General features: G+C 37.9%; 1 non-coding gene across 1 annotated transcript; it reads right to left on the bottom strand.

Moving 5' to 3' along the window:
- Positions 1 to 10600: 10600 nt before the first annotated feature.
- LOC112752410 (small nucleolar RNA R71) lies at positions 10601 to 10708 on the bottom strand. The gene has a single exon (XR_003176849.1). It is a non-coding gene; the product is annotated as a small nucleolar RNA R71 (small nucleolar RNA).
- Between the last annotated feature and the right edge of the window lie 884 nt (positions 10709 to 11592).

The raw sequence follows: 11592 nt of genomic DNA on the forward strand, positions 1-11592 counted from the left end.
CAGCAAGTCAATATGATCTCTCAGAGTCTGCATGGAATGCAAGCTGCATCCAACAGTACTCAAGAGGCATCTTCTGAAGAAGAAGCCTATGATCCTGAGAACCCTGCAATAGCAGAGGTAAATTACTTAGGTGAACCTTATGGAAACACCTACTCAACATGGAGAAATCATCCAAATTTCTCATGGAAGGATCAAAAGCCCCAACAAGGCTTTAATAATGGTGGAAGAAACAGGTTTAGCAATAGCAAGCCTTTTCCATCATCCACTCAGCAACAGACAGAGAACTCTGAACAAAATGCTTCTAATTTAGCAAATCTAGTCTCTGATCTATCCAAGGCCACTGTAAGTTTCATGAATGAAACAAGGTCTTCCATTAGAAATTTGGAAGCACAAGTGGGCCAGCTGAGTAAGAGGATCACTGAAATCCCTCCTAGTACTCTCCCAAGTAATACAGAAGAGAACCCAAAAGGAGAGTGCAAGGCCATTGACATAAGTGCCCTGGCCGAACCTGTGAGGAGAGGAGAGGACGTGAATCCCAAGGAGGAAGACCTCCTGGGACGTCCAGTGATCAATAAGGAGCTTCCCTCTGGGGAACCAAAGGACTCTGAGGCTCATCTAGAGACCATAGAGATTCCATTGAACCTCCTTATACCCTTCATGAGCTCTGATGAGTATTCCTCTTCTGAAGAGAATGAGGATGTCACTGAAGAGCAAACTGCCATGTTTCTTGGTGCAATCATGAAGCTGAATGCCAAATTATTTGGCATTGAAGCTTGGGAAGTTGAACCTCCCTTGTTCATCAATGAACTAAGTGATCTGGATCAACTGACATTGCCTCAGAAGAGACAGGATCCTGGAAGGTTCATAATACCCTGTACCATAGGCACCATGATCTTTAAGGCTCTGTGTGACCTTGGTTCAGGAATAAACCTCATGCCCCTCTCTGTAATAGAGAAACTGGGAATCTATGGGGTGCAAGCTGCTAAAATCTCACTAGAGATGGCAGACAGCTCAAGAAGACAGGCTTATGGACAAGTAGAAGATGTATTAGTAAAGGTTGAGGGCCTTTACATACCTACTGATTTCATAGTCCTGGATACTGGAAAGGAAGAGGATGAATCCATCATCCTAGGAAGACCTTTCCTGGCCACAGCAAGAGCTGTGATTGATATTGACAGAGGTGAAATAGTCCTTCAATGGAATGAGAACTCCCTTGTATTCAAAACTCAAGGATTTCCCTCTGCAACCATGAAGAGGAAGCATGAAAAGCTTCTCTCAACGCAGAGTCAACCAAAGCCCCCACAGTCAAACTCTAAGTTTGGTGTTGGGAGGCCACAACCAAACTCTAAGTTTGGTGTTGAACTCCCATATCCAAACTCTAAGTTTGGTGTTGGAGAGTCTCAACAAAGCTCTGCACATCTGTGAGGCTCCATGAGAGCCCACTGTCAAGCTATTGACATTAAAGAAGCGCTTGTTGGGAGGCAACCCAATGTTTATCTAATTCTTATTTTTATTGTTTTTCATGTTTTCTTAGGTTCATGATCATGTGGAGTCACAAAATAAACAAAAAATTCAAAAACAGAATCAAAAACAGCAGAAGAAAAATCACACCCTGGAGGAGCATCTGCCTGGCGTTCAAACGCCAGAACAGAGCATAGTTCTGGCGCTGAACGCCCAGAATGGGAGCATCCTGGCGCTGAACGCCCAGAACAAGCATGGTTCTGGCGTTCAACACCAGAAATGGCAGCAAATGGGCGTTGAACGCCCAAAATGGGCACCAACCTGGCGCTGAACGCCCAGAGTTGTGTGCAAGGGCATTTTGCATGCCTAAATTGGTGCAGGGATGTAAATGCCTTGACACCTCAAGATCTGTGGACCTCACAGGATCACCTCAGGATCTGTGGACCCCACAGGATCCCCACCTACCTCCACTCACTCTCTTCTCTCTTTTCAATCATCCTCTATTCCCAATAAACACTCTTCCCTATTAACCCTTCACCACTCACATCCAAACACCCACTTTTCTTCAAAATTCAACATCTCTTCCCCACCCAATCCCACCCATATGGCCGAATATACATCTCCCTCCATCTCCTCCATATCTTCTTCTTATTCTTCTATTCTTTCTTCTTTTGCTCGAGGGCGAGCAACATTCTAAGTTTGGTGTGGTAAAAGCATAGCTTTTTTGTTTTTTCCATAACCATTAATGGCACCTAAGGCCAGAGAAACCTCTAGAAAGAGGAAAGGGAAGACAAAAGCTTCCATCAAGGGTCTATAGCTCAGTGGTAGAACATTTGACTACAAATCAAGAGATCCCTGAGATACCTCAGGGGATACATCTTCTTCCACACAAATATTGGAAGCAACTAAGGGTGGAACATCAAGAGCACTCCATCATCCTTCATGAAATCAGAGAAGATCTAAAAGCAATGAAGGAGGAGCAACAAAAGGCAAGGAAAAGACATAGAAGAGCTCAAAAACATCATTGAAACGCCATCATCACTAAGGTGGATTCATTCCTTGCTCTTATTTCTTCTGTTTTTCGTTTTCTATGTTATGTACTTATCTGTGTTTGTGTCTTCATTACATGATCATTAGTAGTTAGTATCTTTGTCTTAAAGTTATGAATGTCCTATGAATCCATCACCTTTCTTAAATGAAAAATGTTTTAATTCAAAAGAACAAGAAGTACATGAGTTTCGAATTTATCCTTGAACTTAGCTTAATTATATTGATGTGGTGACAATGCTTCTTGTTTTCTGAATGTATGCTTGAACAGTGCATATGTCTTTTGAAGTTGTTGTTTAAGAATGTTAAATATGTTGGCTCTTGAAAGAATGATGACTAGGAGACATGTTATTTGATAATCTGAAAAATCATAAAAATGATTCTTGAAGCAAGAAAAAGCAGCAAAGAACAAAGCTTGCAAAAAAAAAAGGCGAAAAAAAAATATAGAAGGAAAAAGAAAAAGCAAGCAGAAAAAGCCAATAACCCTTAAAACCAAAAGGCAAGGGAAATAAAAAGGATCCCAAGGCGGGCCTAAAGGAATAAAATCCTGGTCTAAGCGGCTAAACCAAGTTGTCCCTAACCATGTGCTTGTGGCGTGTAGGTGTCAAGTGAAAACTTGAGACTGAGCGGTTAAAGTCAAGGTCCAAAGCAAAAACAAAGAGTGTGCTTAAGAACCCTGGACACCTCTAATTGGGGACTTTAGCAAAGCTAAGTCACAATCTGAAAAGGTTCACCCAATTATGTGTCTGTGGCATTTATGTATCCAGTGGTAATACTGGAAAACAAAGTGCTTAGGGCCACGGCCAAGACTCATAAAGAAGCTGTGTTCAAAAATCATCATACTGAACTAGGAGAGTCAATAACACTATTCGAAATCTGAAGTCCCTATAGATGCCAATCATTCTGAACCTCAATAGATAAAGTGAGATGCCAAAACTATTCAAGAGGCAAAAAGCTATAAGTCCCGCTCATATAATTGAAGCTATGTTTCATTGATAGTTTGGAATTTATAGTATATTCTCTTCTTTTTATCCTATTTGATTTTTAGTTGCTTGGGGACAAGCAACAATTTAAGTTTGGTGTTGTGATGAGCGGATAATTTATACGCTTTTTGACATTGTTTTTAGTATGTTTTTAGTAGGATCTAGTTACTTTTAGGGATGTTTTCATTAGTTTTTATGTTAAATTCACATTTCTGGAATTTACTATGAGTTTGTGTGTTTTTCTGTGATTTCAAGTATTTTCTGGCTGAAATTGAGGGACTTGAGCAGAAATCAGATTCAGAGGTTGAAAAAGGACTGCTGATGCTGTTGGATTCTGACCTCCCTGCACTCAAAGTAGATTTTCTTGAGCTACAGAACTCGAAATGGCGCGCTTCCAATTGCGTTGGTAAGTAGACATCCAGGGCTTTCCAGCAATATATAATAGTCCATACTTTGGCCAAGAATTGACGACGTAAACTGGCGTTCAACGCCAGCCTTCTGCCCAAATCTGGCGTCCAGCGCTAGAAAAGGATCCAAAACCAGAGTTGAACGCCCAAACTGGCACAGAAACTGGCGTTCAACTCCACAAATGGCCTCTGCACGTGCAACACTTAAGCTCAGCCCAAACACACACCAAGTGGGCCCCGAAAGTGGATTTATGCATCAATTACTTACTCATGTAAACCCTAGTGACTAGTTTATTATAAATAGGACCTTTTACTATTGTATTAGGCATCTTTGGTCTCAGTTTTATTCCATTGTTCATCTTAGGAGACTATTGATCTCGTTTAGGGGGCTGGCCATCTCGGCCATGCCTGGACCTTCACTTATGTATTTTCATACGGTAGAGTTTCTACACTCCATAGATTAAGGTGTGGAGCTCTGCTGTTCCTCAAAGATTAATGAAAGTACTACTATTTTCTATTCAATTCTTCTTATTTCGCTTCTAAGATATCCATTCGCACCCAAGAACGTGATGATTATGTGTGACGCTCATCACCATCTCCCCTATGAACGCGTGCCTGACAAACACTTCTGTTCTACATGAATTAAGCTAGAATGAGTATCTCTTAGATCTCCTAACCAGAATCTTCGTGGCGTAAGCTAGAATGATGGCGGCATTCAAGAGAATCCGGAAGGTCTAAACCTTGTCTGTGGTATTCCGAGTAGGATTCAATGATTGAATGACTGTGACGAGCTCCGAACTCGCGATTGCAGGGCGTTAGTGACAGACGCAAAAGGATAGTAAATCCTATTCCAGCATGATTGAGAACCGACAGATGAATAGCCGTGCCGTGACAGGGTGCGTGAGCATATTATTCACTGAGAGGATAAGATGAAGCCATTGACAAGGGTGATGCCTCCAGACGATTAGCCGTGCCGTGACAGGGCATTGGATCATTTTCCCGTGAGATGACCGAAAGTAGCCATTGACAGTGGTGATGTATCACATAAAGCCAGCCATGGAAAGGAGTAAGACTAATTGGATGAAGATAGCAGGAAAGCAGAGGTTCAGAGGAACGAAAAGCATCTCCATTCGCTTATCTGAAATTCCTACCTATGATTTACATAAGTATTTCTATCCTTACTTTATGTTTTATTTACATAATATATTGTAGCCCATATGAGTCAACTTAACTGAGATTTACAAGGTGACCATAGCTTGCTTCATACCAACAATCTCCGTGGGATTCGACCCTTACTCACGTAAGGTATTACTTGGACGACCCAGTGCACTTGCTGGTTAGTTGTATCGAAGTTGTGACAATCATGAATTAAGATTAAAGCACCAAGCTTTGGAGCCATTACCAGGGATTGTTTGAGCCTGGACATCACAATTTCGTGCACCAATCCTCTTACATTGATATGATCAAATCTTCTATGCCACAAATTACAAGCTTCTTTACTTTCAACCGCAATCATACTATCTTTTGCAATCATGATATGCCTCACATACAAATCTAAAGTATTTTTTTCTCGAGTCACAACCAAGTTGCCTTTATTGAGATTCTATTGTCTCAAGCTAAAAGTGTTAACAAAGTCTTCATTATCAAGTCTTTTAACTGAAACAAAATTCAAATGAACATCTGAAGTATGTCTAACATCTTTGAGTAGCAACTTCATTTTGATATTTGTCTCAAAGAAAATATCTCCTACACTAATCACCTTGGCCAAGCCATCAATAACCATCTTAAACACTCCAAAATTATATGGAGTATAATAAATAAATAACTCCTTCTTCAGTGTAACATGTATTGAGGCACCATTATCAATTACCCAGATGAACTCATCATTAAGAAAAAGATTGACCTTATACTCACAATCGACAATGAAAAGATCATTTGAAATAGAAGATACGCGATTATTACCATCTTTCTTTTTTCTGCATACGTTTATTCTCCTTTTTCTGAAGAAAATAAATTTCTGAATGTGGCATCTTTTATGACAGTATGACATTCAAAATTTTGTATCATAACCTAGATTTATTCCTTATTTTACCTTTATCCTTTTGATTTTTGTTTAGATTTCTCCCCCTTATTTTCAAGGACTAGGCATTTCAGGTTATGGAGTAACATTTCAGGTTGTGATGAAGAACTCTGAGTCTTTTCACCTCTTCATTTAAAATTCTACCTTTGACAAGTTGCACGGTCACTTTACCATCTGATAGAATATTTGGCGACCACAATCCTTGAATCTCATTTCAAGCTTGATTCCCATACTTGAAAACTGATCAAGAACCCCTTGAAATTCAACATGTACAATTTATTATTACCAAGGATTCACTGTGATGTCACATAGCTTTAGCATAAGTCTCATTAGCACTTTGATTGTAAACATTATCATCCACCAATTGTAGAATAAAGGTACAAACTTGTTGATGTTTAAACTATCATTCTTTGTTTGTTCTTTACTCTAACTTCTATGTAACAAACACGAGTAAATGTAGATTTTTACAAACAAAAATTTTCTATCTTATCTTTTCATAGATGGTAATTAGTGTCATTCACATTTATCATCCTACAAGTATTATTATCCTTGATGAGCGGATAATTTATACGCTTTCTAGAATTATTTTTAGTATGTTTTTAGTAGGATCTAGTTACTTTTAGGGATGTTTTTATTAGTTTTTATGTTAAATTCATATTTTTGGACTTTACTATGAGTTTGTGTATTTTTCTGTGATTTTAGGTATTTTCTGGCTGAAATTGAGGGACTTGAGCAAAAATCAGATTCAGAGGTTGAAGAAGGACTACTGGTCCTGTTGGATTCTGACCTACCTGCACTCAAAGTGGATTTTCTGGAGCTACAGAACTCAAAAAAGCGCGCTTCCAAATACGTTAGAAAGTAGACATCCAGGGCTTTCCAGCAATATATAATAGTCCATACTTTGGCCTAGTTTCGATGACGCAAAAGGGCGTTGAATGCCAGTTCTACGCTGCAGTCTGGAGTTAAACGCCAGAAATACGTCACGAACCAGAGTTGAACGCCAAAAACACGTTACAACTTGGCGTTCAACTCCAAAAGAAGCCTCTGCACGTGAAAAGCTAAAGCTCAGCCCAAGCACACACCAAGTGGGCTCCGGAAGTGGATTTATGCATCAATTACTTACTTTTGTAAACCCTAGTAGCTAGTTTAGTATAAATAGAACCTTTTACTATTGTATTAGGCATCTTGGGACGTTTAGTTCTTAGATCATGGGGGCTGGCCATTCGGCCATGCCTGAACCTTTCACTTATGTATTTTTCAACAGTAGAGTTTCTACACTCCATAGATTAAGGTGTGGAGCTCTGCTGTTCCTCATGATTTAATGCAAAGTACTACTGTTTTTCTATTCAATTCAACTTATTTCGCTTCTAAGATATCCAGTCGTTCCCAAGAACATGATGAATGTGATGATTATGTGATGCTCATCATCATTCTCACTTATGAACGCGTGCCTGACAAACACTTCCGTTCTACATGCAAACATGCTAGAAGGAATATCTCTTAGATATCTAATACAGGGGACCGAGTCCGAGTTATTAGTATGTTCGTGGTATAAGTTAGAACCCATGGATGGCCATTCCTGAGATCCGGAAAGTCTAAACCTTGTCTGTGGTATTCCAAGTAGGATCTGGGAAGGGATGGCTGTGACGAACTTCAAACTCGCGAGTGCTGGGCGTAGTGACAGATGCAAAAGGATAGTAAATCCTATTCCAGTATGATTGAGAACCTCTAGATGATTAGCCATGCCGTGACAGAGCATTTGGACCATTTTCATAGAGAGGATGAGATGTAGCCATTGACAACGGTGATGCCCTTACAGACAGCTTGCCATGGAAAGGAGTAGGAAGGATTGGATCAAGACAGCAGAAAAGCAGAGGTTCAGAGGAACGAAAGCATCTCTATACACTTATCTGAAATTCTCACCAATGAATTACATAAGTATTTCTATCTTTATTTTCTGTTTATTTATTATTATTATTCAAAAACTCCATAACCATTTGATATCCGCCTGACTGAGATTTACAAGGTGACCATAGCTTGCTTCATACCAACAATCTCCGTGGGATCGACCCTTACTCACGTAAGGTTTATTACTTGGACGACCCAGTGCACTTGCTGGTTAGTTGTGCGAAGTTGTGAAGTTATGTTTGGACCATGGTATTGTGCACCAGTTATTGACGCCATTGCCAGGGAGAGAATGAACAACAAATTTTACAACCTCAGAGTAACAATTTCGCACACCAAGTTTTTGGCGCCGTTGCCGGGGATTGTTCGAGTTTGGACAACTGACGGTTCATCTTGTTGCTCAGATTAGGTAATTTTCTTTTTGTTTTATTTTCAAAAATTTTTCAAAAATCTTCAAAAATTTCTCCTTTATTTTTGAAAAAAAAAATAAAAAAATAAAAATTCTTTTCAAAAATTTTTATTATGTTCTTCAGAATTTTTAAGAATGAATTCTAGAGTTTCATGAAGCATGTGAAACATGGCTGGCTGTAAAGCCATGTCTAAATTTATTTGGACTGGGGCTTCCAACCCAACATTATCAAGAGCAAGCTAATCCACCTGCTGCTATTCCTGATCCACCTGATTTACATGCTAAAGCTTGACTGGCTATTAAGCCATGCCTAACCCTCAAATTGGAGCTTTAGACTAAAGAGCACAAGATTCCTGGAATTCATATTAAAAATTTTGAAATCCTTATTTTTCTTTTTCAAATAATTTTTGAAAAATACAAAAAAAAATTTATAAAATCATAAAATCAAAAATATTCCTGGAATTCTTGCATTTTTCGAAAAAAAAATCATGCATTCATGGTGTTCTTCATGATCTTCAAGTTGTTCTTGATAAGTCTTCTTGTTTGATCTTCATATTTTCTTGTTTTGTGTCTTTTCTTGTTTTTCATATGCATTCTTGCATCCATAGTGTCTGAACATGAAAGATTTTTAAGTTTGGTGTCTTGCATGTTTTCTTTGCATATAAAATTTTTCAAAAATAAGTTCTTGATGTTCATCTTGACATTCAAAGTGTTCTTGGTGTTCATCTTGACATTCATAGCATTCTTGCATGCATTCATTGTTTTGATCCAAAATTTTCATGCATTGAGTCTTTTTCATGTTTTTCTCTTTCATCATTAAAAATTCAAAAATAAAAAAAAATATCTTTCCTTTTTTCTCTCATAAATTTCGAAAATTTGGATTGACTTTTTCAAAAATTTTTAAAAATCAATTGTTTCTTATGAGTCAAATCAAATTTTCAATTTAAAAATCTTATCTTTTCAAAATCATTTTCAAAAATAAAATCTTTTTTATTTTTCTTATTTATTTTCCAAAATTTAAAAATATTTTTGAAAAATCTTTTTCTTAATTTTACATCATATTTTCGAAAATATCATCAACAATTAATGTTTTGATTCAAAAATTTCAAGTTTGTTACTTACTTGTTAAGAAAGATTCAAACTTTAAGTTCTAGAATCATATCTTGTGATTTCTTGTGAATCAAGTCATTAATTGTGATTTTAAAAATCAATTCTTTTTCAAAACTAATTTCAATCATATCTTTCCAAAAATATCTTTTTATCTTATCTTTTTAATCACGTCTTTTTAAAACATATCTTTTTCAAAAATTTGATTTTAAAATATCTTTTCTAACTTCTTATCTTCTTATCTTTTCAAAATTGATTTTCAAATCTTTTTCAACTAACTAATTGACTTTTTGTTTGTTTCTTATATTTTTCAAAACTACCTTACTAACTCTCTCTCTCTAATTTTCGAAAATCTCTTCCATCTTTTTCAAAATTTCTTTTTTTTACTAATTGTTTCAATTTTTAATTTTAATTTGATTTCATTCCTAATTTTCGAAAATCACTAACACTTTTTCAAAAATAATTTTCGAAAATCCTTCTCTCTCATCTCTTTCTATTTATTTATTCATCTACTAACATATCTCCCTCACTCGCCAAAAATCCGAACCCTCTCTCTCTCTGAGTTTAGATTTTCTCTTCTTCTTTTCTTCTACTCACATAAGGGAACCTCTATACTTGGGCAAAAAGGATCCCTATTATTATTATTTTTCTGTTCCCTCTTTTTCATATGAGCAGGAGCAAGGATAAGAACATTCATGTTGACGCAGACCCTGAACCTGAAAGGACTCTGAAGAGGAAACTAAGAGAAGCTAAAATACAACAACCCAGAGATAACCTTACAGAAATTTTCGAACAAGAAGAGGATATGGCAGCCAAAAATAATAATAATGCAAGGAGGATGCTTGGTGACTTCACTGCACCTAATTCCAATTTACATGGAAGAAGCATCTCAATTCCCACCGTTGGAGCAAACAACTTTGAGCTTAAACCTCAATTAGTTTCTCTGATGCAACAAAACTGCAAGTTTCATAGACTTCCATCTGAAGATCTTTTTCAGTTCTTAACTGAATTCTTGCAGATCTGTAATACTGTTAAGACTAATGGAGTAGATCCTGAAGTCTACAGGCTCATGCTTTTCCCTTTTGCTGTAAGAGACAGAGCTAGAGTGTGGTTGGACTCTCAACCCAAAGATAGCCTGAACTCTTGGGATAAGCTGGTCACGGCTTTCTTAGCTAAGTTCTTTCCTCCTCTAAAGCTGAGCAAGCTTAGAGTGGATGTTCAAACCTTCAGACAGAAAGAAGGTGAATCCCTCTATGAAGCTTGGGAGAGATACAAGCAACTGACCAAAAAGTGTCCTTCTGACATGCTTTCAGAATGGACCATCCTGGATATATTCTATAATGGTCTGTCTGAATTAGCTAAGATGTCATTGGATACTTCTGCAGGTGGATCCATTCACCTAAAGAAAACGCCTGCAGAAGCTCAAGAGCTCATTAACATGGTTGCTAATAACCAGTTCATGTACACTTCTGAGAGGAATCCTGTGAGTAATGGGACGCCTCAGAAGAAGGGAGTTCTTAAAATTGATACTCTGAATGCCATATTGGCCTAGAATAAAATATTAACTCAGCAAGTCAATATGATTTCTCAGAGTCTGAATGGAATGCAAGCTGCATCCAACAGTACTCAAGAGGCATCTTCTGAAGAAGAAGCTTATGATCCTGAAAACCCTGCAATAGTAGAGGTGAATTACATGGGTGAACCATATGGAAACACCTATAATCTCTCATGGAGAAATCACCCAAATCTCTCATGGAAGGATCAACAAAAGCCTCAACAAGGCTTTAATAATGGTGGAAGAAACAGGTTTAGCAATAGCAAGCCTTTTCCATCATCAACTCAGCAACAGACAGAGAATTCTGAGCAAAATCCATCTAGCTTAGCAAATTTAGTCTCTGATCTATCTAAGGCCACTGTGAGTTTTATGAATGAAACAAGGTCCTCCATTAGAAATTTGGAGGCACAAGTGGGCCAGCTGAGTAAGAAGATCACTGAAACCCCTCCTAGTACTCTCCCAAGTAATACAGAAGAAAATCCAAAAGGGGAGTGCAAGGCCATTGATATAACCATCATGGCCGAATCCAAGGAAGAAGGGGAGGACGTGAATCCCAAGGAGGAAGACCTCCTGGGACGTCCAGTGATCAATAAGGAGTTTCCCTCTAAGGAACCAAAGGAATCTGAGGCTCATTTAGA

Source organism: Arachis hypogaea, chromosome 15 (assembly GCF_003086295.3).
Source record: "Arachis hypogaea cultivar Tifrunner chromosome 15, arahy.Tifrunner.gnm2.J5K5, whole genome shotgun sequence".
NCBI lineage: Eukaryota > Viridiplantae > Streptophyta > Magnoliopsida > Fabales > Fabaceae > Arachis > Arachis hypogaea.